Consider the following 26,873-nt stretch of genomic DNA (forward strand, 5'->3'; position numbering starts at 1 on the left):
GTCAGCCTACAAGCCAGCTTTTTCAATAGACATTATCCCTGTCCTCATGAAGCCAACAATCTATTAGGAAAGATGGATTTTAATCCAGTAACCACAAAAATAATTAAGTATAATTTGCTTTAAGTGCTATGAAGAAAAAGTACTAAGTGTTATTAAGGTAAAAACTGACAGAACCGAACTTGCCTAGAGGAATCAGGAAAGGTTTCACTGAGAAAAGAGATTGGACAGTGACATCTGATGTTTCTGGCATTTGGAATCACATGTTCAAGGCCCTGTGGCTGAAGCACAGAGCTCGGGAGGATCATTGGAGAAAAAATTGTGAACGTAGCTATATGAGATGAAGCTGCAAAAATGTTCTCAAGGACTTACAGCCAGCTTAGGGATTTTGGACTAAATCCCAAAACATCATGAAGCCAGTAAGGAGTTTTAGATAGAACAGGAATATGATCAGATTTCCATTTTGAGAAGATTACTCAGAAGAATATTTGTTACAGGGTCTCTCTATGATGCCCAGACTGGTTTTGACTCCTGGGCTCAAGCAATCCTCCTGCCTCAACCTCCCAAAGTGCTGCTATTATACTGAGCCACTGCGCTCAGCCTTGAATAGGATCTATTTATTTATTTATTATGTGTTTTGAGATGGAGTCTCACTCTGTCGACCAGGCTGGAGTGCAGTGGTGCTAACTCGGCTCACTGCAACCTCCACCTCCCAGGTTCAAGCGATTCACCTGCCTCAGCCTCCTGATTAGCTGGGATTACAAGGCGCCTGCCACCACGCCCAGCTAATTTTTTGTATTTTTTTGTAGAGATGAGGTTTCACCATGTTGGCCACGCTGCTCTTGAACTCCTGATCTTGGGCTCCGAAAGTGCTGGAATTGCAGGCGTGAGCCATCCCACCTGGCCTTAAATAGGATTTAGAACAAGAGTGAATACAAGGAGACTAGAGAGCAATGACAAATATTTGAGTAAGAGATGATAGTAACTGGCATAGGGTGTTGGCATTGAGTATGAAGAACACTGAAAGTTTTAAGAAGTGTTTGGAAGGCAAGATTGATGGTTGTGGTTAACTGTAAGTGGTTTAATTGACAGTAATTTTATTTATTTATTTATTTGCCCCATCAGGTGCTCATAGTGAATTGGCAGTAATTTCAGAGAAGATTATTCTCATAATGCTTAAGAGGTAGCAAGGTAGAATGGGAAAAGCCTGGGTTGTAGAAGCAAAAGTATATTCGTTTTCAACTCTTGCTCCTTGTTAGCTGTGTAGTTTTGGACTTGTTATTTAACTTCTCTGAGCTTTAATTTATTTATAAGCAACTCATGTTAATGTCACTCTATAAACTCAGATGTGCAAGAAATATCTTGACTTTTAAAAAAGTCGACAAACTAGACTTTTGGCCAGGTATGGTGGCTCACACCTGTAATCCTAGTGCTTTGGGGAGCTGAGGCAGGAGGATCACTTGAGGTCAGGAGTTCCAGACCAGCCTGGCCAACATGGTGAAACCCCATCTCTACTAAAAATACAAACATTAGCCTGGTGTAGTGTCATGTGCCTGTAGTCCTAGCTACTTGGGAGGGGCTGGGACAGGAGAATCGCTTGAACCCAGCAGGCGTAGCTTGTAGCCTCCCCAGCTACTCAGGAGGCTGAGACAGAAGAATTGCTTGAATCTAGGAGGCAGAGGTTGCAGTGAGCCGAGATCATGTCACTGCACTCCAGCCTAGACAACAGAGTAAGACTCCATCTCAAAACAAAAAAGAAAGAAAGAAAAGTAAATAAGAAAAAAAGAAAAGAAAGTAAAGGAATAAAAAATAAAAGAATGGATAGGGCTGCTGGTTGCCCTTTCATTTTTTTGATGATATGCTAAACAAGGGGTGGATTATTTATGCCTCCCCTTTTTAGACTCTGTAGGGTAACTTCCTGACATTGCCATGGCATTTGTAAACTGTCATGGCACTCCTGGGAGTGTAGTAGGATGAACAGAGGTCACTTTCGTGGCCGTTTTGGTTTTGGTGGGTTTTGGCCAGCCCCTTTACTGCAAACTTTTCTTTTTTTTTTTTTGAGATGGAGTCTCACTCTGTTGCCCAGGGTAGTGCGCAGTGGCATGATCTTGGCTCACTGCAACCTCTGCCTCCCAGGTTCAAGTGATTCTTCTGTCATAGCCTCCAGAGTAGCTGGGGCTACAGGCACATGCCACCATGCCTGGCTAATTTTTGTATTTTTAGTAGAGATGGGGTTTCACCAGGTTGGCCAGGATGGTCTTGAACTCCTGACCTCATGATCTGCCCCCTTCAGCCTCCCAAAGTGCTGGGATTACAGGCATGAGCCACCACACCAGGCCCAGCAAACTGTTTTATCAGCAAGGTCTTTATGACCTGTATTTTGTGCTGACCTTTTATCTCATCCTGTGACCTAGAATGCCTCACCCATCTGGGAATGCAGTTCAATAGGTTTCAGCCTCATTTTATGCAGCTCCTGTTTAGGATGGAGTTGCTCTGGTTCACAGGCCTCTGACACAGGGAATCTTTCATTTCCATCACATGACCTTTCAGAGGCACCCTCTTCTCTCACTACCTCCTGAACACCTCAAATGTTTCCACTAATGATTTCACAGTGGGTAGAACAACACCCTTTTTGGGGGATGGTTGGGAGGATAACACCAGTAAATCTAACTAAGTCTGATACATTGTCATCCTCCTTCCCTTAAGATCCAGGAAAGGTGGTACATTTCAGAAACAGAAAGAAAAAAAGTTCAAGATGGAACCATGTCCTGAAAATGGCATTTGGAAGGGCAGAAGGTAACAACCCCTCCAGCCTCAGAGCTGTGCTGTTGCTGGTTCTTGTAACGTCTTTTAGGCTGACTGACGGCATCATGGACACCACAGTAACCTCTGTGACCTGTGTAGACACTCCAGATGAATTCTTGGAACTAGAAAGTCTGAAGTAACTGGAAGACCACGAAAAGGGGAAGAATGATCAATACCTGTGGTGCCTAATTAACTTGAGACTTTCTTCTATTGTTCCTTATTCCTGCCTCAATTGATAAGGCAATTGGACTTTGTAACTAGACCCTACCACTCCCTCCCAGCTTGCAAAAACTGCCCTAAACTGTAACTTTTGTAACTTTACACTACCTACCTCAAACCTATAAAACCAACTCCAATCCCACCGCCTCTGCTGACCCTCTTATCAGACTCAGCCTGCCTGCACCCTGGTGAATAAACAGCCATGTTGCTCACACAAAGCCTGTTTGGGGGGCCTCTTCATTCAGAGCACACATTTAACAGTTCTCAGCCCAGCACAGTGGCCACATGGATGTAGTATTGTGAGACAGAACCCTAAGAACCAAGCTGGCAGACTTTCAAGGCTGAGGTTAATTCTACCAGTCCTTGAAGGGGCAGCTGTTGAAAGAGGAAGGGCGGGGGGCACCGAGTCAGGGTAAACGTGGGGTTGATCTTGACAAGGAAACACAAGAAAATGGGCTAGGGAAGAAAGGAAAGGTCACTCTTAGTGTCTCTTTCCACATTCCAACATCTTTGTGTCCCTCTTTGTGTCTCTTTCCAGATTCCAACATCTGGTCAGATTTTTTTCCACAGCAGTGTAAACCCAGCACTTGTACTCAGTGAAGGAAATGCTATCCTTAAGTTGTTCTCAGTCTATTCAGGCTTGTTTTGATGTTCTGGTGGGTTCTCAGTTCTCTACCAGAGAGGTAGAGGGAGAACTACAAGGGCCAAGAGGATGAGGACTAAGCTCTGATTTTTAAATCTTGCCCAAATTCCTATCTAAGGGGTCTAGGGAGTCATGCCCTGCAAACCATATATTCTCATCAGATGGGTTTCATTTAATGCTATATATCATGACTTACTTCCCAATCTGACTCTGGCATAACGTTATGAGAAGGGAAAAGAATCAAAATATTTAATCCCAAAACATAGTTCCCTGCCATACCTTGAAATTGCCCTGTAAAGTCTCTTGTGGGAAAAATCCACATTCTATAGAGAAGCCCCTTTCCCCTTTGTTTTCTTTCCTTACTTCCCAGATCCAGGATATAATCAACTAAGAGCCAGGCACCCTTTTAGGTCTGATAAGACACATTTTACAACCTGCTTTCTCTCTGAAGTCTGCTATCTGAGAGATTCCCCTGCACAATAAAACCTGGTCTCCACCACCCTTTATCTCAACCCGGACATTCCTATCTATTGATCCCAGGTCTTTAGACAAATTCAGTCGTCAACCGGAAAATGTTTAAATTTACCTATAGCCTGGACCCCCTGCTTTGAGGAGTCCTGCTTTTCTGAACAAAACCAATGTATTTAAGTGTATTTGATTGATGTCTCATGCCTCCCTGAAATATATAAAACCAAGCTGTGCCCCAACTACCTTGGGCACATGTTCTCAGGACCTCCTGAGGGCTGTGTCACAGGCTGTGGTTGCTCATATTTGGCTCAAAATAAATCTCTTAAAATATTTTACAGAGTTTGACTCTTGGTTGAAAATATTTTGGCATCCAAATACGTGAGGCCTCAGAGAAGACTTGGGATCACAAAGGAGTTGCCCAAAACCAGAGCTAAGGTACGAGCAGGGGCCCACTGAAGCCCCACTGAGTTCAAGCTTGTCTTCCCCAGCCCCAGACGGAGTTCCCGCTTTGGTTGACGGTCCTTGATTTATTCTGGGCTGGTTTTCTCCTAGAAAGTTGTTGTTTAAGGATCCTAATTCTAGTTCAGAGACTCATTCTAAATGGAATTCTCGATTGCTTTTTCTCCTAAAATGTATCCTGATTTGGTTTGCCTGTGTGCATTTCTGTGAGGAACTGAACTGTTGTTTTCATAGACAAATGAGAGACTGAGTTTTTCAGTTCCAAAGAAAAAGGGCATTTGCTCCTTCCAGCCAAAGGCACCCCTGGGTGACCAGGGACTTGTGGAAGTGTCTAGGGGGTGGACCACCTGAGATGTACAGTAACCCTGCAGGGAAATTCCCCTCAAAATTAATTTTAAAATGACTCATCCAGGAAACGTATATAAGGGCTGATCACCCAGTGTTTTGAGCCCTCTTAGAGGTCATAGACCCCTGGAGAGAGAAACTGAGACCCGTAAGAAGGTGGAAACGACTCAGTGGTGACACACTGTAGAGTCTTGCCCAGAAGCAGCACTTCGTCCAGACCACCAAACCCCAGGATACAGCTCAGTTCCTCCTTTTAAGAAAAGAATAAGGGCAGGAAACAAATCTAATAAGGAAAAACGAGGAGAACGGCTCCCTTCTGGGCACTCCTTAGGTGTTACGGCATCACTGCTTGCCAGGGTTTATATAAAAGGGAAATAATATGGTCTTTGTGCACATTTACATTAAGGAAAAAGAATCCTAAGATTGACCTGCAAACTATAGAGTACTTAGGTTCTATTTTTGTTTCTGTCTGCTTTAATCTGCTGTTACTTTTCTACTGAGATAAAAACCGCCTTATGGCTCTAAAAGTGTTTTTTGCAAGCTAAGTTGTATTTATTTCATGGCTAAAGTACTGAAGTAATAGCTATGGGAACTTTGTGTGTGAATGTGTACGTATATATTTAAAGGCCTTTATAATAGACTTCTATAATTTTATGTTCAACTGGCAATTGAATCCATTGTTTTGTTTGTTTTTTTGGGGTTTTTTTTTTTTTTGGACACTGAGTCTCACTCTGTTGCCCAGGCTGGAGTGTGCAGTGGCATGATCTGGGCTCAATGCAACCTCTACCTCCCAGGTTCAATCAATTCTTGTGCCTCAGTCTCCTGAGTAGCTGGGACTACAGGTGCCTGCCATCATGCCCAGCTAATTTTTGTATTTTTAGTAGAAACGAGGTTTCACCATATTGACCAGGCTAGTCTCGAATTCCCAACCTCAGGTGATCCACCCATCTCTCCCAAAGTGTTGGGATTACAGGCATGAGCCGCCAAGCCCTAATTTCCCTCCAGCACACCAGACTTTCTCTTCATACCTTATGATGTAAATTTTTCTATCTGGTTTTCACCTGAATTGCCTTTAATATGCAAATTTAAGACTATTTAGCTAACCATTGCCTGTGGTAAGAATTTTAGAAAATGGAAAAAAGGGCCAGGCATAGTGGCTCACATAGGTGGGTGGACATTAGGTCAGGAGATCAAGATCAACTTGGCTAACAGGGTGAAACTCTGTCTCTACTAAAAATACAAAAAATTAGCTGGGCGTGGTGGCACGCACCTGTAATCCCAGGTACTCGGGAGACTAAGGCAGGAGAATCGCTTGAACCCAGATAGCGGAGGTTGCAGTGAGCCAAGATCTCACCCTTGCACTCCAGCCTGGGTGACAGAGTGAGACTCCATCTCTAAAACAAAAACAGAAACAAAAAAAAACCCTGAAGACATGTAAATCTGCTTATGTAAATTCTCCACTGCCTAGCCTTTTGTGTGGAGCATTTATAGGGGCTGATGGCAAAAACTGAATACTTTTCAATAACAAGGACTGAGCTAGAGCAGTTCTACTTGATGGGGCATTTGCTGCCTTGCTATGGAATATTAACTGAAGCTATCCCTATACTCATAGAAATAATGTTTCCCAAATTCCATGATAAATAAAAATGGCTTACATGAAATCTTTCTACCTAATAAGCCAAGAGCCATTTTCCTGGGACTAACTGTGAGAAGCTACAGTGCCAAATAGCTCCCGTGAGCTGTATGTTTAAAAAATGGCATTTCCAAGGTAAACAAACATCTTGTTTTAAAAGCAAGTACTCTGGTTAAAGAAAAGTCAAAAAAATATTTTAAGTTATTTGGGTGAAGTATGTTTAGGTAAGCAAATTTACCTTTCTGAGTTCTCCAAAATCCAGATTGTAATTTTATAACAGTATAGCTGTCTGCATGAGTTCAATGATAGTTAATAATAATTGTTTTAAGGGAAAAGTGTAACACTTAATACTAGATTTTAGCCTTAACTTTTTAAGTGCAGATTAAATCATTATTTCTTGGCTACAATAACCCTCTAGAAAGTACCAAATTATAAATATTTTTCAGATTTTTAATTGGTTCCCTAATGGAATAGGTTCCTTTTTCTGTTCTATCATGCGAATTACTCTCATAACTGTCAAACTATAAATGTTATTTATCTCTCCTTGTTTTACTTCCAAGGAAACCAAAATCATGGTATTCTGAAGACCAGAGATGTGAACTTCCCTCATTTGGCATCCCACTGGCCCCAGGGATCCCCACAGCTAACACTCTGCTGCTAAGACTATAGAAGCTGCCTCCCTCTAGGCCCAGGGACTACTGCAGAAGAGGTGGGCATGTAAGATGGTAAGGGCTGGTTTTGAGGAATAAAATTAGGAGGAGATCAAACCCTCCAAATCAAGAAGGGGGCACAAAATATGCCTAAGCAGCTGCTAAAACAAGTTTACTTGCCTTCTAAACTATTATTGTTTGGAAAACTCTGCCCCTACCGCAAACGCTCTCTCTCTCTCTCTCTTTCCCTCCCCCACAAAGAGGCTCCCTTATCTCTCACTTTACATACCGGTCCTAGCCCTCCCGGTCCTAGCCCTCCCGCCGCCCAGCTTCCCGCTGCCCAGCTTCCCACCCAGCAGTTCAAACTGACCAACAGTTGCCCACCACCTCGGCTTTTGGCTTCCCCACCCCCCAGCCCTTCAGCCCCCTATAAAACAACCCTGCCCCTCTGAGCAGCGCGGCTATTTTTCCTTTTCGTCCCAGCTGGCCTGCCCGGAGGCTCTTTCCTCTCAATAAAGCCTGAACTTAAGGAATTTCCTCTAGCCTGCAGTCCGGTTTCTTTCCCAATGAGCCCAGTCTTCCCGCAGAGGGTAGGTCGGACAAATGGTGCCGGAAACCCGGGACGGGAGCTGGGGCCGTTGGCCCGGCCACGGCCCCCCTCCCCGACCTACCCAACACTGGCCCTGCCACCTCCACTTTCCGATTAAGGTAAGCCAAGTTTTTCTTGCTTTGCCTTCCCCCGCTTCCCGTCTCCTCTTCCTACGGCATGGTGCAGTTGCTCCCTCCGGCGTTCCGCACGGACTCCTTGCCTAGTCTCGGCCGAGCCAAGGTAGTCTTCCGTTCCGGCTCCAGGAGCCTTCCGAGGGACAGCCGCCAGACGGGGGACGCCCCTCTGACCGCTTCCCTTTCCCGTACTTGATTGTACTTCGGGGAATTTGCAACGAACGGGGACGCCTTTTCGTTGCATCTGCCCATCCGCGCCGGAGAGTCTGTAGCTGCGCCTGCCATGGGAAATTCGGAGTCCAAAATACCTCTGAGCACCCCCCTCGGGTGCTTGCTGCGAAATTTTACCAAATTGGGATATTCCCAAACCCTCAGAAAGAAAAAGCTTGTTTTCCTGTCCCAGGTGGCTTGGCCCCAATACAAACTCAGTAACCAGTCACGTTGGCCCCCGACTGGCACTTTTGATTTCAACACCCTCCGAGATCTCGACGATTTTTGTCGCCGCGCGGGCAAGGACAATGAAATTCCTTACGTCCAGGCTTTTTGGGACCTCCGTACCCACCCCAACCTATGTTCTTCCTGCTCCACCTACCAAATCCTCTTATCTCGAACCCCCCATAAATCTTCCTCCACTACCTCTCCCCCTCCCTACTCCTCACCGGAGGATCTGCCTGAACATCTGTCCTCTCCTGCCAATCTCAGCAACCACTCGCCATCAACGGCACGCCCTTCCCCCACTCCCTCTGCACCTCCTACCTCAGAGGCCATGCCTCGCTCTTCCTCTACTCCCTCCGAGCCCCCTCCCTCAGAGGCCTCACTTCCTCTTGCCTCTCTGGTGGCGGCCCACACCCGCTCTCACCAGCCAGCTATCCTGGCCCCACTCCGAGAAGTAGCAGGCGCAGAAGGTTTAATCAGGGTCCATGTTCCTTTCTCACTCCAAGACCTGTCCCAAATTGAGAAACGTTTAGGATCCTTCTCAGCCAACCCATCCACCTATATTAAAGAATTCCAATACCTCACTCAAGTATAAGAAGCCCTAGTCCGGTACACTCAACTAGATCCAGCCTCCCAAAACGGGGCCACTGTATTAGCCTCCCATTTTATCTCCCAATCAGCACCCGACATAAGAAAGAAACTAAAGAAAGCAGAAGAGGGGCCAGAGACTCCCATCCAAGACCTGGTAAAAATGGCCTTTAAAGTATTCAATGCCAGGGAAGATGCGGCTGAGGCTGCCCGCCAAACTCGCATGAAACAGAAGGCTGCCCTCCAGACCCAAGCCCTAGTGGCGGCTCTAAGGCCGGCAGGGAACCAGAAGCCCAAGGCCGAAACCCATGCCCCTCCAGGGGCATGTTTCAAATGTAGAAAGGAAGGACACTGGTCCCGAGCCTGTCCACAACCACGGCCACCAACTAAGCCTTGCCCTATCTGTCGGCTCCCGGGACACTGGAAGTCAGACTGCCCCAGCTTCCCCAGCGTGCCGGTTCCTCAAAACAGACACACTGGCGTTACGCAGCCGGCGGTCACCCTCAGTAGGGAGGAGCCTGCTTGCCAGGAGCCGACCTCCGAGGGAGCTCCGTTCCCCAGTCTACTAGGGCTGCTAGATGACTAGCGGGGCCCTGGCTTTCCGACTCCGGTTACCCTCGCCGAGCCTAGGGTCACAAGACATGGGGGCTACCTACTCCGCACTTCCTTCTTATTCTGGCCATCTCACCCCTTCCCAGGTCTTAGTCATGGGAATCGATGGGACCCCGAGTATCCCCTATCAAACCCCACCACTCATGTGCTCATATAACTCCACTCCCTTCACCCACTCCTTTTTAGTAATCCCCACCTGCCCAGTTCCCCTTCTGGGGTGAGACATCCTTTCAAAGCTGAAGGCCGTCATAACCTTCCCCACCGCCAGCCCACACAGCCTTTTTCTCCTAGCCCTCAATACTCTGCCTCAGAACTCCAGACCCTCCAGTCTACCCCTGGGGTACAGTTCAAGGATGACTGGGCCTTCAAGCATAACCTCCTCATCCTCCCTGAAAAGCAAAGGTACCAGATAATCCAAGACATCCATAATTCACTCCACATTGGGCCTAAAGCCTTATACCAGTTCCTCAACCCACTTTTTCACCCCCACAGCTTCCTCAGTACCATATAGGAAGATCAGTCCTCATGTACTGTCTGCGTGAAAACTAATTCCCAGGGTTCCTGTCATCCCCGGCGCCAGCTTCATCAGCTACGCGGGTTCCTACCTGGCCAAGACTGGCAAATTGATTTCACCCATATGCCAAAGCACAAACAGTACCGGTATCTGCTAACCATTGTTGACACTTTTTCAGGCTGGATTGAAGCTTACCCCACAGCCTCTGAGTCTGCCGGGACAGTAGCCACTCATCTCATTCAAGACATCATCCCACGCTTTGGACTCCCGGCTACCATACAGTCAGACAACGGCCCAGCCTTTATCTCCAAAGTCACTAATGCCATTTCTACCTCTCTAGGAATTCAGTAGAAGCTACATGCTGCCTACCATCCTCAGTCCTCTGGTAAGGTGGAACGGGCCAATGGCCTAATAAAGGAGCATCTGACTAAGCTCATGCTTGAGCTCCGCCAATCCTGGGTAACCTTAATTCCTATCACCCTCACCAGGGTAAGAGCAGGCCCCTGGGGCCCATCACAGCTTAGCCCATTTGAGCTGCTGTATGGTTGCCCCTTCCTACTTTCAACTCCCCCACCGCCAGAGACTACTCCTCTAGACAGCTACCTCCCCTACTTTACTCTCCTTCGCAGCCTTCTCCGAGAACACGCCAACGCTTCTCTTCCCCAACCCACCCAGCCATCTGAAAATACACAGAAAGTCCTCCCGGTAACCCTAGTCCCTCGACTCACTATATATTCCCCAGCCGAATTCCAGATGCTGCAAACTCCCCATCGCTGCACCCGATGAGCTGCCTTCCTACCCATTGCCGTTGGAGTCTCCCTTGCTGGTTCAGCACTTGCAGCAGGATTAGGAGGAGGGGCACTAGTCCACTCTCACCTGGCTATAGCCCGACTGACCTCGCAATTCCAAGCAGCTATTGATGACTCTACTGAGTCTTTAGCATCACTCCAACGACAGATCACCTCAGTTGCCCAAGTTGCCTTACAGAACTGAAGAGCCCTAGACCTGCTCACTGCTGAACGAGGAGGGACCTGTATCTTCCTACAAGAAGAGTGCTGTTACTACATCAGTGAATCCGGCCTAGTAGAAACCCGAATCGAGAGCCTCCAGAAACTCGAAACTAACCTCTAGAGTCAGAAGTTCTCGGCTGAAGCCACAGCGTGGTGGTCTTCCTCTATGTATACCCTCTTGTCACCATTGCTTGGGCCCCTAATAGCCGTTTGCCTAATCTTACTTATTGCTCCTTGCTTTCTCCAGTTCCTACAGCGGCTCTTTCAAGAACTGACTGGAGTCACCATCCACCAGATGCTGCTCCAACCCCACCCTGAACGAGTGCAAGAAACAGACCTCTCCCCAAACCTCCAGGCTCCTTAGGAAAAGAAACCTCTTCAGAACCCCCCGTCGACCCTTGTCAGCAGGAAGTAGCCAGAGAGACAACCGACGCCCCTGACCCCCTCTTTTTCTTTTCTTTAAGGAGTCGGGAATGTTTGGAAAACTCTGCCCCTACCGCAAACGCTCTCTCTCTCTCTCTCTTTCCCTCCCCCACAAAGAGGCTCCCTTATCTCTCACTTTACATACCGGTCCTAGCCCTCCCGGTCCTAGCCCTCCCGCCGCCCAGCTTCCCGCCGCCCAGCTTCCCACCCAGCAGTTCAAACTGACCAACAGTTGCCCACCACCTCGGCTTTTGGCTTCCCCACCCCCCAGCCCTTCAGCCCCCTATAAAACAACCCTGCCCCTCTGAGCAGCGCGGCCATTTTTCCTTTTCGTCCCAGCTGGCCTGCCCGGAGGCTCTTTCCTCTCAATAAAGCCTGAACTTAAGGAATTTCCTCTAGCCTGCGGTCCGGTTTCTTTCCCAATGAGCCCAGTCTTCCCGCAGAGGGTAGGTCGGACAATTATGTGTCACTTTTTTAAAATGTGAAATTAAACTGATTCTTTATTCACAAGTTTATAATACCAATGTACTGCAGTCTTTCACTCCAAGATATTTTAAATCATATTTGGTCACTGAGGAAGACATAAGTTATCGTAAGCATACTTGTTCCAAAAGTCTGGGCCCTTTCCTCCACATCAGCCCTTTTCCAAAATAACTTGCAGGTTTTCAGCACCTGTATAATGTGGATCTAGAATCAGAAACTTTATCTGGCCTATAGTCTTATCCCATGCAACTCCTAGTATTGTTTGGGCCAAAACTCCTCCCCGATTATAACTGAAGTCTCTTCGCTTTGGAAATGATTAGCCAGTTCCTGTCCTTGAGAGGCCATTTCTGAACCTTGGCTGACAAACAGTATTTTTTAATTTATACCAGTCAATTGGCTTAGTACCAGCTGTACCTCAATAGATCCAATCTACTGCAGTGATCCAACAAATGTTGCTGGTTTGTCACCAGCATCAACTAGAGCCTGCTGAATTTCTCTGTGTGTTGGAATGGACTTCTCTGTGTATTCCTGATGTTTGAACCAAGAGCAGATAATCTGCAGAAATCATTAAGCACAGCCCCAGCCATTGTCACCTATCCAGTCCTGCATATAATGATGATAAACATATATGTCCTGGACCACATAAATCATACCAGTCTCCATGTTAGGTAGATGGAGATAAATATGTGGATTTCTACTGTAACCATCTTTGTATGGCGGCTCATCTGGAAAGTGATAAGCATTAGACCTTTTGAAATAGGATCTGTCATGAGACAGACTGAAGAGATCATGTAACTCCTTTCTATAAGCCTGCAGCTGACCATCTGGTATTCCTGAAGGATATGAAATGGTTATAAGAATTTTTTTCTCGGCTGGGCATGGTGGCTCATGCCTATAATCCCTGCACTTTGGGAGGCCGAGGTGGGTGGATCACGAGGTCAAGAGATTGAGACCATCCTGGTAAACATGGTGAAACCCTGTCTCTACTAAAAATGCAAAAATTAGCTGGGCATGGTGGCATGAGCCTGTAGTCTCAGCTACTTGGGAGGCTGAGGCAGGAGAATTGCTTGAACCCAGGAGGTGGAGGTTGTAGTGAGCTGAGATCGCACCACTGCACTCCAGCCTGGGTAACAAGAGCAAAACTCCGTCTCAAAAAAAAAAAATTTTTTTCTCCTGTAATAAAAATTGCAGTGACTTAGGGACCACAATAGATCTTCCTTTCATATATTTCAAAATGCATTTTTCCATATCAGTTTGTTGATTATGAATTGCATCAAATAAAAGTTTACAAACTTTTCCTCAGGTTTCCTCTGGGCCAACAGATACAACTGCATCAACAGGTAAAGTCATATTAACATAATGGTGTCCTTCGCTTTCTCTTTCAATGATGGGCATTACAACTGCCAAGGAGGTTGACATTTCCAGCGTAAGATCTATATTTACTATTTGATGCTTGTCTGATAACTTTTTGTCTTTCTCATGAATTTTCATTTTATATATATATATATATATTTTTTTTTTAGACAGAGTTTTGCTCTTGTTGCCCAGGCTGGAGTGCAATGTCGCCATCTCGGCTCACCACAACCTTATCTTTGGTAAAGATGTTGGTGGGCGGATCTCTTGAGCCCAGGAGTTTGAGATCAGCCTGGCTAACATCACAAAACCCAGTCTCTACCAAAAATACAAAAATTAGCTAGGTGTGGTGGCGCCTGCTTGTGGTCCCAGCTACTCGGGGGCTGAGGTGGGAGGATCACTTGAGCGTGGGAGGCAGAGGTTGCAGTGACCCCAGATCATGTCACTGCACTCCAGCCTGGGTGACAAAGACAGACTCTGTCCAATAATAATAATAATAATAATAATAATAAAGTTATAAAATAACTATATGTTTTTATTTTTGTTCTAAAAAAATATGTATCTCTGTGTCTACTGCACTTTCTTGCGAGTGTGCACTTTTTTTTAATCCATCTACCATCTATCTCCACCTTTTTATCTGAATAAGTCCTGGAAAGATATTGACAAAAAGGTAAGGAGTGCATTAGGAGAAACATGGCTTTTACTTTTTACTGGTTTACACTTTGGTACAGCTTGATTTCATTTTTCTTTCTTTCTTTTTTTTTTTTTTTTACCATTAAGATACATACATCAATTTTATGATTTCTTACTTCTATTTTGAAAGAACAAAAACATATTGCATGGAGTTTATAAATAATAGGAGTTTATACTGATGATGGAAGTGTAAATTCCAACAATATATACAAACATAATTTGACATTATGTTTCAAAATCCTTAAAAATGTGCATACTACATGATGTTAGCAATTCTACTTGAAGGAATGTATACTAAAGAAGCAAACAAAAATGCCCATCAAGATGCCTCATAATAGCCTGGGCAATATGGTGAAGCCCCATCTCTACAAAAAGATATGTGTGCCTATAGTCCCAGGTACTTTATAGGCTGAGGTGGAAGGATGGGTTGAGCCCAGGGAGGTTGAGGGTGCAGTGAACCTTGATCATGCCATTGTACTCCAGCCTGAGCAACAAAGTGAGATACTGTTTGAAAAAAAAATAATAATTTCAGGCACGGTGGCTCATGCCTGTAATCTCAGCACTTTGGGAGGCTAAGGCAGGTAAATGACTTGAGGTCAGAAGTTCAAGACCAGCCTGGCCAACATGGTGAAACCTTGTCTCTGACAAAAATACGAAAATTAGCTGGATGTGGCAGTGCAAGCCTGTAACCCCAGCTACTTGGGGAGAATTGCTTGAACCAGGGAGGTCAAGTCTACAGTGAGCCAAAGTTGTGCCTCTGCACTCCAGCCTAGACAAGAGAGTGAGACCAAAACCAAGCTGCCTAACGGAAGGATTTTGTTTTGTTTTTGAGACACGGTCTCACTCTGTTGCCCAGGCTGCAGTGCAGTGGTGCAATCTCAGCTCACTGTAGCCTCTGCCTCCCAGGTTTACCATTTTCCTGGTGTTGAGCATTTTGCTGGGTGTGTGCCATTTGGACTTTTATTTATATGCATCGTTTATAGTTTCAGAGAAGTAGTTCAATAGACAGTTGTTGACCAAGTCATCAACACCCAAAGATAGTTGAGAGGAGTTGCTGAAGGGTTTTCTCTCTTCTGTCTCAGCAGACACCTAAAGTTCTCAGAGTTTCAGGGCTATTAGAATCTTTTGAAGACTGACATGGATGTTAATTCTTCGTTAATAAAGGGATAAGCACTATAGGAGCCATCTAATGAGGTACCAGTTCTCCTGGGAGAATTATTCATTTGCTTGATTTTCTCTCCTGTTTCTCCCACCTCCATGCTGATGGTCTGTCAGATTAACAAAACTAGATTCATCCAGTTTTTTTTTTTTAACGCATTCCCTCTCTGAAAGACAAAGAAGCTTTCTTAGCCCGTTCAGTCTGCTATAACAAAATACTGTAAACTGGGTAATTTACAAACAACAGAAATTTATTTCTCACAGTTGTGGAGGCGGGAAGTCAAGGCTGATTTGGTGTCTGGTGAAGGCTGGCTTCCTGGTTCATGGATGGCTATCCTGTGGCTGTAACCTAACATGGGGGTAGCAGCTAGTGAGCTATATGGGGCCTTTTGTGTAAGGGCACTAATCCTTTCATAAGGGCTCTGCCCCCACGACCTAATGATCTCTCAAAGCCCTACATCCTAATATCATCACCTTGAAGGTTAGAATTTCAACATACGAATTTTGGGAGTGGGATCAGAAACATTCACTGCATTGCAGAAGGTATATGTATTAATTGCCTATTGCTACATAATAAATTACCCCCAAATTTAGCAGATTAAGTTGGGCGCAGTGGCTCATGCCTGTAATCCCAGCATTTTGGGAGGCTGAGGTGGGTGGATCACAAGGTCAAGAGATTGAGACCGTCTGGCCAACATGGTGAAACCCCGTCTCTACTAAAAATACAAAAATTAGCTGGGCGTGGTGGCACGCGCATGTAGTCCCAGCTACTTGGAAGGCTGAGGCAGAAGAATCCCGTGAACCCAGAAGGCAGAGATTGCAGTGAGCCAAGATCACACCACTGCACTCCAGCCTGGGTGACAGAGCGAGACTCTGTCTCAAACAAACAAACAAACAAACAAACAAATAACAAATTTAGTACAATAAAACAACAAACGTGTTATTTCACACAGTTTCTCAGAGCCAGGAATCCAGGGGTGGGTTAGTTGAGTGGTTCTGAGTATCTTTTTGACGAATCAAGCTACTGGCTGGAGCTGCAGTCTCAAGGCTTGACTGAGGCTGGGGAATCAGCTTCCAGGCTCACACACAGAGTTGTTGGCAGGCATGGTTTGTTCAGTGCCTGTTGGCTGGAGCCTTCCTTTCTTCAGTAGGTAGATCTCTCATAAGACTACTTACCTCACGGCAGCTTGCCTCCCCCAGAGCAAGTGATCTGAGGTTAGGAGTGGAAGTGGGGAGAGCATGCACAACAGAAGCTGCAATCTTTTATAACCCATTCTTGGAAAATTGACATACCATCTTTTCTGCTATACGTTTTTTGGTCACACAGATCAAGCCTGGTACAATGTGAGAAAGGACTACGCACGGCTGTGAATGCCTAGAGGCAGAATCACTGAGGGAGATCTTGGAAGCTGGCTATCACAGCATTCGGCCAAGCCTTACTGCCTCTGCGAGGATCAGTAGAAACAGGGAAACACAATTTCACGCTTAAACAATGAGCTTCGTGCTTAGTCAATCTGGGAACTGCAAACTTACCCATGGTTTGCCAAGTCCTGTTTGGTTTATAGAGGCATATGTTGGAGGGAGTGGAAACTTCTTTGCTCTCTCAGTGATATTTAATTAGCATTTTGCCACATTTTCTGTTGTGTTTGTCTGGTCTTCATAATAAGTCTTTATTTCCTCATTGAAGTAACTAACTTTATATAAAATTCCACCAGCTCTCTATTTATAAAATTATGGGTGCTTTTTACATTAAATGCTTTTTTCCCTGAGGGTGGCCAACTGAATAATTATAATACCTTTTCATAGAGCCTTTGTGTTACTTTGAGCTTAAATTCACATACATCAGCATGTATTAGAAAAGACACACATATATATTAATCCGTTCTCATAATGCTATAAAGAAATATCTGAGACTGGGTAATTTATGAAGAAAAAAGTTTTAGGCCAGGCACCAGTGGTTCATGCCTATAATCCTAGCACTTTGGGAGGACAAGGCGGGCAGATCCCTTGAGTTTGAGACCAGCCTGGCCAACATGGCAAAACCCCATCCGTACTTAAAAACACAAAAATTAGCCAGGCATGGTGGCATGCACCTGTGGTCCCAGCTACTTAGGAGGCTCAGGAAAAGGTTTTTTTCCAGCTTGAGGCTGGAAGGTGGAGGTTGCAGTGAGCCGAGATTGCACCACTGCACTCCAGGCTGGTAAACAGAGTGAGACTCTGTCTCAAAAAAAAAAAAAAAAAAAAAGGCTAGGCATGGCTCACACCTGTAATCCCAGTACTTTGGGAGGCTGAGCCCGGTAGATCACCTGAGGTCGGGAGTTCGAGACCAGCTTGACCAACATGAAGAAACCCTGTCTCTACTAAAAATACAAAATTAGCAGGGTGTGGTGGCACATTCCTGTAATCCCAGCTACTCCGGAGGCCAACGCAGGAAAATCACTTGAACCTGGGAGGCAGAGGTTGGGGTGAGCCGAGATCATGCTACTGTGCAACAAGAACGAAACTCTGTCTCAAAAAAAAAAGAAGAAGAAGAAGCAGAAGAAGATTAATTGGCTCATGATTCTGCAGGCTGTACAAGAAGCATAGTGGCTTCTGCTTCTGGGGAAGCCTGAGGAAACTTACACTCATGGCAGAAGGCAAAGGGGCAGCAGCACTTCACATGGCCAAGAGGCTGGAGGGAGGTGTCATACACATTCTGTTGTTTTAATTTTTATTTGTTATTTAATTTTCTTATACCTATTTCAGATTCTCAAGTCCCACACACCTTTAAACAACCAGATCTCACAATAACTCACTCACTCACCGTCATGAGAACAGCACCAGGGTGATGATGCTAAACCTATTCCTGGGAACTATGCCCACATGATCCAGTCACCTCCCACTAGACTCCAACTCCAACACTGGGGATTACAATTCGACACGAGATTTGGTGGGGACACAGATCCAAACCATATCAGCATACTATTGTGGGCATTTCCATGAATATTAGAATACAGGCTGCCCACGGTGGCTCATGCCTGTAATCCCAGCACTTTGGAAAGATGAGGCGGGAGAATCTTTTGAGCCCAGGGGTTTGAGACCAGCTTGGGCACCATGGCAAAATTCCATCTCTACAGAAAAATGCAAAAATTAGTCGTGTATGGTGGCACACACTGTAGTCCCAACTGCTCAGGAGGCTGAGGTGGGAGATTGCTTGAGCCCAGGATTTGGAGGTTGCAGTGAGCTGTGATCGTGTCACTGCACTCCAGCCTGGGTGACACAACAACATCCTGTCTCAAAAAAAAAAAAGAATGCAGCTATATATACCTATAACATATTCTTAAATTCACTTACGCCTAAATAAAAGCTACTATTAGCTAACTCACAATGTTACTTAAAAATCTTGGTAAGAATCATTTACAACCAATATTCTATAAAAAGTGATGTAAGATCCTGAAAAAAAAATAACACTCCTCTTTCCACATTGTAGCATATGGACCTAGGTATTCTGTTTCTCAATAAAGGATACAAATGCCCAATGAAGGATATTACCTGTGATGGTAATAATGCAATCTTGGGTAATTGCGCTTTACAATTGACAAGGAACTATACCAGGGAGGTCACGGTGGCTTATGACTGTAATCCTAGCACTTTGGGAGGCCGAGGTGGGTGGATCACCTGATGTCTGGAGTTCAAGACAAGCCTGACCATAATGGTGAAACCCCGTCTCTACTCAAAATACAAAAAAAGCCAGGTGTGGTGGCAGGTGCCTGCAATCCTAGCTACTTGAGAGGCTAAGGCAGGAGAATTGCTTGAACCTGGGAGGTGGAGGTTGCAGTAAGCTGAGATTGGGCCATTGTACTCCAGCCTGGGCAACAAGAGCAAAATTCCATCTCAAATAAATAATGTGTAAAAGAACTATACATAAAAATAATTTTATTTGATTTATGGTTTAGTTTGCTCATCTTTTCCTTACCAATATTTTTGCACAACTCAAATATTATGGCTTACTCTTTAAGGAAATACACCCACTGTTGCAGGACTCAAGAGATTCCTTCCTCCACCTTTCTGCAGACGAAGAAATGACTTCAGATATCCTTTGAAACCATGAGCTGTGTCCTAGGTCTGGAGTTCTGCCTTCTAGCCAGGAATGTGTCACTTCCACACCTAGCATGCTTATCATCAGCTTTAAGCCTTTCTTCTGCTACCCCATTCCTACTGTCCCCATTCATGTTGTGCCTGGTAGGGATGCCTGCTGGGCTTTTGCTCTAGTCTCTTTTGCTTTCCGCATTCAGTCATCAGCAGGCCCTGCTTCTGCTTACCCATTCCTTTCTTCATTTCCTCTTCCCACAGCCCCCATTGTAATGCACCTTCCTCCATAGACTTCTGGCCATATCATGTTCCTCCAGCTCCAGATTTGGTCTGACCCCTCATGATGGCCATGCTGACACAGTTCACGCCTATCGTTCTGCCACTACAGTGGTCATATCCTCTCTTATGATGGTGGACACAGCTTGGCACTGTGCGTCCTGTATGTCCTCTCCCATAGACTCAATTCTAGTTTCTTCAAAGCAAGAAGGATTAGGGTAATAATAGTGGCCAAGGACTGTGGCAGATGCTTTACAGATACCAGTGACTCTCAATCTGGGGTGATTTTGTCTCCCAGGGGAGATTTAGCAATGCCAAGAGATGGTTTGGATTGTCACATCTGGAGGGAGCACTACTGGCATCTAATGGATAGAGGCCAGGAATACCGTTTAACTTCGTACAGTCCACAGGACAGTCTCCACACAAAACATTCTTCAACTCAAAATGTCAATAGTTCCAAAGTTGAGAAACCCTGTTTATATGCCGCTCATTTAGTCTTTTTTTTTTTTTTTGAGACGGTGTCTCTTGCTCTGTTGCCCAGGATGGAGTACAGTGGTGGGCAATGTTGGCTCACTGCAACCTCCGACTCCTGGGTTCAAGCCAATCCTGCCAGCCTCCCAAGTAGCTGGGACTACAAGCATGCACCACCGTGCCTGGATAATTTTTGTATTTTTAGTAGAGAAGTGGTTTCACCATGTCGGTCAGGCTGGTCTCAAATCCTGACCTCTAGCTATCTGCCCAAAGTGCTGGGATTACAGGCATGAGCCACCATGACCAGTCTTATTTAGTCTTTATAAAAACCCCACAAAGATCTGATAACCTCCTTTTCCAGATAAAGAGGCTGTTCCTTTCCACAGTTTCCTTTTCCAGAAAACTGAGACTGTTATTTTCCCTAGCTCCCTGGACGGAACTAGTGTTTGCATTCAAGACTCTGCCTAGAGAGTCTGCTCTTTTTTCCTACCACTTTCACCTTGGTGGAAGCGTCTACTGACTGACAATCAGGAGCAGCTGGGGCAGGACTGAAGCTGCTGCATGCCTGTGTTGTTCAAATTGCAGCTTCTGATTTCTTTGTGGGTTGTGCGTGAAATTAGTGGTGGTCTGAGACCAGCAAAAATAGCAACAGCCAAGCAATCATAATAATAAAGGATAAGAAAGACTAGAAAACATATAGAAGTATTGTTTGGTAAAACTTTAGTTTTAGATATGTGTGGTAGAGTATATGCTCTATGTTAATGTAAAATTTATCTATTTATTTTATTTGAGAGTGAGTCTCGCTCTGTGGTCCAGGCTGGTGTGCAATGGTGCCAACTTGGCTTACTTCAACCTCCGCCTCCCAGGTTCAAGTGATCCTCCCACTTCAGCCTCCCAAGTAGCTGGGATTACATGTGCACGCCACCATGCCTGACTAATTTTTGTGTTTTGGTAGAGACAGGGTTTTGCCTGGTTGCCCAAGCTGATCTCAAACTCCTGGGCTCAAGCGATTATGTACTGGAGACACCATCTCCCCAGTAATTATATTTACTAAGCATCTGCTCTACTTGGGTCTATTCTAGGGAGAAAAGATACAGTACAGAGCAAAACAGTGGTCTATTGAAGTTTATATTCTGGTGGGGGCTGGCAGGCAACAAACTGTCAGGTAGAGGGAGAGGACAAAGTATCCACCTAATAAAGACTATAGTCACTTTCAGAGCTGCCATCTGCGTAGGCACCTCCTCCCCTGATATCCAAGCATCCCAGTCATCCCATTCACATGCATCTTGGTTTCTTTTCTTTTCTTATTTTTAGACAGAGTCTCTCTCTGACACCCAGGGTGGAGTTCAGTGGCATGATCTCAGCTCACTGCAACCTCTGTCTCAGCCTCCCGAGTAGCTGGGATTACAGGCGCCCGCTACCATGCCTGGCTAATTTTTGTATTTTTAGTAGAGATGGTGTTTCTCCAAGTTGGTCTGGCTGGTCTCAAACTCCTGGCCTCACGTGATCTGCTGTCCTCAGCCTCCCAAAGTGCTGGGATTGCAGGTGTGAACCACCACGCCCGGCCTGCATCTTGGTTTCTGGTGACTCCAATTTATGTCTCCTTCCAACAGGGCAGTGATCAACCTCAGCAAGCACGGAATTTAGAGAAAGAAAAAATTAAGGAAAAAAGGGGGCGAATGATTGGGATATCGGATAATGTAATCACTAAACTACTTGAGCTTTAAAAATACTATTTACGTGCTCTAGAAATGCCATGAAGAAATAAGAATGTTATGGGGCTTTTAGCCATTTTGTTAAGAATATTATACATTTAAACAATTTGCCCTGCCTCCCAATTTCTTTTATTGACAAGTAGATTTTTAAAAAATAGCTTTCCTGGAGTCCTTGTCATGTTTATAGATGATGACTCTACTTGAACAATGGATTCTGTATGTAGGAGCAAAAGGGCTATGAATTATTGATTTGAAGTCAATAAATAATTAGACTAGTGCTTCTTTGTTGCTGTGGTCCAGTAACACTGTATGATACAGACAAACTGTCCTATTAGAGATTTATGAGATGCCATATACACATATTAACTGCATCTGTCTAGAACTGGAAGTGTCTGGTTTGTGAAGGTAGTTGAATTTTTGGTGAATGGCAGGTAAGGACATTGCAAAGAATGAAGCTGTGAACTTAGGTGAAAATGGCACTTAGGCTCTGGGAGCACATGGTGGATCTGTGGGGTACTTAGCTACGTGACTGGTTGAGATTTTTTTTTTTTTTTTTTTTTGAGATGGCGTCTTGCTTTGTCACCTTAACTGGAGTGCAATGGCATAATCTCAGCTCACTGGGACCTCCACCTCCTGAGTTCAAGCGATTCTCCTACCTCAGCCTCCTGAGTAGCTGGGATTATAGGCACCAGCCATCATGCCCAACTAATTTCTGTATTTTTAGTAGAGACAGTTTCACTGTGTTGGCCAGGTTGGTCTTGAACTCCTGACCTCGATCCACCCACCTCAGCCTCCCAAAGTGCTAGGATTACAGGTGTGAGCCACTACGCCCAGCCAACTGGTTGAGATTTTATTCATATCCTCATAGAATGGTTAATCTAAACTAGATTTTATTCATATCCTCATAGAATGGTTAATCTAAACTGTATGTATGCTAGGCACAGAGGCTAAAACAGTGAACAAAACACAGTGCCTGCTCCCAGGAGCTTGTCAGGGGAAGTCATGCCAATTAGCTAGCAATCACAATACCGCAAGGGAAGAGGTGGTGGGGTAGAGACAGAAGCTCATGGGAGGAGGCCTAACTCATAAACTTCTTTTGGGGGAAAAATGTAAATTAGCAGAGAGGGTAACTGAAATCAGGAGGAGGTTGGTAAGAAATGGAAGAGGTAAGTAAAAGAAAGGAGAGATCGTAGAATGGCAGGGCATGTCAAAGGACTGTATATGAGTATTCTGAGGCGCACCAGGAAAACTTCAGCCCACCAGAATGCTTGTAATTTTAAAAGTGAAACTTTGTGTTTGAGCATCACTTTTAAGACACGATTAGAGTGCACATATATTAAAAGGATGGGAAAGGAAGGAGGGCAAAGTAATTTCTTAGCTTACTGATTTCACCTTGGAAAGCAGAATCCATGGTTCTGAAGAGTGGGAAACAGGACAGGTGGGTTTAAAGAATACTGGAGAAGGCCAGGCGCAGTGGCTCATGCCTGTAATCCCAGCACTTTGGGAGGCCAATGCAGGTGGATCACTTGAGGTCAGGAGTTCGAGACCAGCCTGGCCAACATGGTGAAACTAAAAATAGAAAACAGCCAGGCATGGTGGTGCATGCCTGTAGTCCTCTACTCAGGAGGCTGAGGCACAAGAATTGCTTGAACCCAGGAGCTGGAGGTTGCAGTGAGCCCAGATTGCACCACTGCACGTCAGCCTAGGTAACAGTGAGACTCTACTATCAAAACAAAACAAAACACGGCAGAAAAGACCTAAAACAGGTCTTTAGTTTTAGGTCAACCTTTTATCATGAATTAATTATTTGAGAGTATGTTGCAATTTTGAATCATTTCCCTTGAAATTTCTCCCCCAACGTTTTGCATTAAATTCACTGGGCCTCTTGCATCAGGTTAAGAACTCCTGTTTTGAAGGATACGTGTAGATAGTCCCCAGTGGAATGTTAAGTGAGGAGATGACCCTAGACAGCTATAGGGAAACCAGAGAGGGGAAAGGAAATCTCTGGAAGAGAGGAGGAACTGAAAAAGAAATTTCACAGTTTTTCAACTATTGGCCGTGGAAGGTAATGTGCATACTATGATAAAAAGTAGGTATGCCCTTGTGAATATTGCTGCAATGAATATACGCAAAGACATGGAATCAGCCTAAAGGCCCATCAATGACAGACTAGATAAAGACAATGTTGTACATATACACCATGGAATACTATGCAGCCATAAAAAGGAATAAAATCATGTACTTTGCAGGGACATGGATGGAGTTGGAAGCCAGCATCCTCAGCAGACTAACTCAGGAACAGATAAGCAAAGACCAGGCAGCCCAAAATGGCAGTGGCGGTGGCTGGGGCTGCGGGGTCGGCAGCTCCTGTAGCAGCAGCCGGTATCCCGGGCTCTGGGGGCTCAGTCGCCGGGTCGCGAGGTGCGCTGACTGGGGACCTGCTATACTCCGGGGTGCTCATCACCTTGGAAAACTGCCTCCTACCTGACGACAAGCTCCGCTTCACGCCGTCCAGGTCGAGCGGCCTCGACACAGACACGGAGACCGACCTCCGCATGGTAGGCTGCAAGCTCATCCAGGCGGCCGGCATCCTGCTCCGTCTGCGTCAGGTGGCCATGGACACCGAGCAGGTGTTGTTCCAGCGGTTCTATACCAAGTCCTTCGTGAAGCATTCCATGGAGCATGTGTCAATAGCCTGGGTTCACCTGGCTTCCAAGATAGAAGAGGCTCCGAGAGGCATACGGGACGCCGTCAACGGGTTTCACCACCTTCGACAGCTGAGAGAGAAAAAGAAGCCTGTGCCTCTGCTACTGGATCAAGATTATGTTAATTTAAAGAACCAAATTATAAAGGCGGAAAGACGAGTTCTCAAAGAGTTGGGTTTCTGCGTCCATGTGAAGCACCCTCACAAGATAATCGTTATGTACCTTCAGGTGTTAGAGTGTGAGCGTAACCAACACCTGGCCCAGACCTCATGGAATTACATGAACGACAGCCTTCGCACAGATGTATTCATGCGGTTCCAGCCTCAGAGCATTGCCTGTGCCTGCATTTATCTTGCTGCCCGGACATTGGAGATCTCTGCCCAATCGTCCTCATTGGTTTCTTTTGTTTGGAGCAACTGAAGAAGAACTTAGGGAAATCTGCTTAAAGATCTTGCAGCTTTATGCTCGGAAAAAGGTTGATCTCACACACCTGGAAGGTGAGGTGGAGAAGAGGAAGCACGCCATGGAGGAGGCACAAGCCCAGGGCCTGCTGCCCGGGGGTACTCAGGTTCCCGATGGCACCGCGCGCGGGCTTCTCACCGGCGTCCAAGCTGGCGGAATCCCCCACAGAAGGTAAGGGGAACAAGCCTTCCCCACTCTCTGTGAAGAACAGCAAGAGGAGGGCAGAGGGCACCAAGAAGGCCAAGGCGGGCAGCCCCGTTAATGGCTTGCCAAAGGGCGAGAGAGTCGAAGTCGGAGCCGGAGCTGTGAGCAGAACTACTCCAGGTATCCATCGAGATCGGCTTCACCTAAGAGGAGGAAAAGTGACAGCGGCTCCACGTCTGGTGGGTCCAAGTCGCAGAGCGGCTCCCGGAGCCGGAGTGACTCCCCACCGAGACAGGCTCCCCGCAGCACCCCCTACAAAAGCTCTGAGATTCGGACTGCAAGTATCCCCCCCCAGAAACCACACAAGTCTCGGAGCGGGAGCCCGTCCTGTTCTCGAAGCAGGTCAAGGGAGCGGGTGGGTAATCCGGGGAAATACAAAAAGAAAAGTCATTACTACAGAGACCAGCGACGGGAGCTCTCCAGGTCGTACCAACGCACCAGCTGTCGCTGCGAGCGGGACCACCCTGGGCACAGCAGGCATCGGAGGTGAGGCAGGGTTGCAGTGACTGGTGGTCGCAGGCCCTTCCCGGGGAGGTACCTGATGGCTGCCCTGTGACCCCTGGGTGCACTCCCTTAGTGCAAGTGGCCCTTTGGTAGGGTTCTTTTTGGAAATATATTTTGACTGGATCTTGGTGGATTTGGAAATGGAATTGGGGGGCCGGTGACATGCGCTTCATTCAGGCCGGTCTTGGGGGTGGCGCACACCTGGGCTGTGCAGGGCCCTATGGCGGTGGCAGCGGCTTTGAGGGCGGCTGGATGAAAACGGGAACCCACATGCCCTTTTTGCGTGGCCTGGTGTTATTGGCAGCCCCTTCTCCACTCCCCGACTGACACTCAATTACGGGAAGCCAAGAAAGATGATTTTAAGAATCTTTGCCTATATTAGGTTGTACTTATGTACATATTTTGCAGTGTTTCACAAGAGAAAATGGCCTTAATTGCCCCTTATTCTCTCTCCATGTTGTAAATAAACATGTGTTTAATACAAGTTAAAAAAAAAAAAGAAAACCAAAGACCACATGTTCTCACTTACAAGTGGGAGCTGAATGATGAGAACACATAGAGACATGGGGGGAATAAGACACAGTGAGGCCCTTTGGAGGCAGGTTGTTGGGTGAGGGAGAGCATCAGGAAGAATAGCTAATGGATGCTGGGCTTAATACATAGGTGATGAAATGACCCATGCAGCAAACCACCATGGCACACGTTACCCTATGTAACAAACCTACACGTCCTGCACATGTACCCCTAAACTTAAAAGTTGAAGGAAAAAAAAAGAACAAAACAAAACCAAAACAGTAGGTATGCCATATTGTAGAGTCTTCCTCCTCCCAAAGTGTTACACCCAGCCAGGTAGAGACTCTTTTAGAGAAAAGGTTTACCTACACACCTTAATCCCCAACTTTTTTGGCACCAGGTACTGGTTTCATGGAAGACCATTTTTCCATGGACGTGGAGTTGGGGGGAAGGGGAGGAAGGTTTCGGGATGAAACTGTTCATCAGTTCATCATATCATCATATCATCAGGCATTAGATTCTCATAAGGAGTTCACAACCTAGATCCCTTGCATGTGCAAGTCCCAATTGGGTTCTTGCTCCTATGAGAATCTAGTGCTGCTACTGATCTGACAGGAGGCAGAGCTCAAGCAGTAATGCTGGCTCCCCTGCTGCTCACCTCCAGTTGTGCAGCCCAGTTCCTAACAGGCTGCAGACTGGTACCCACAGACTGGTACCAGTCTGAGGTCATGGGTTTGCGGG

At 45.9% G+C, this 26,873-nt stretch overlaps 1 long non-coding RNA gene and 2 pseudogenes across 1 annotated transcript; 2 read left to right on the forward strand and 1 right to left on the reverse strand.

Moving 5' to 3' along the window:
- Nucleotides 1-7,781: 7,781 nt before the first annotated feature.
- LOC144578346 (uncharacterized) lies at nucleotides 7,782-11,917 on the forward strand. The gene is made up of 2 exons (XR_013523913.1): nucleotides 7,782-7,927; nucleotides 10,270-11,917. It is a non-coding gene; the product is annotated as an uncharacterized LOC144578346 (long non-coding RNA).
- Nucleotides 11,918-12,077: 160 nt separating this feature from the next.
- LOC100412502 (ufm1-specific protease 2 pseudogene) lies at nucleotides 12,078-13,498 on the reverse strand (annotated as a pseudogene).
- Nucleotides 13,499-24,071: 10,573 nt separating this feature from the next.
- LOC100412859 (cyclin-L2 pseudogene) lies at nucleotides 24,072-25,605 on the forward strand (annotated as a pseudogene).
- Nucleotides 25,606-26,873: the final 1,268 nt, after the last annotated feature.

Source organism: Callithrix jacchus, chromosome 11 (genome assembly GCF_049354715.1).
Source record: "Callithrix jacchus isolate 240 chromosome 11, calJac240_pri, whole genome shotgun sequence".
In the NCBI taxonomy this organism is placed as follows: Eukaryota; Metazoa; Chordata; class Mammalia; order Primates; family Cebidae; genus Callithrix; species Callithrix jacchus.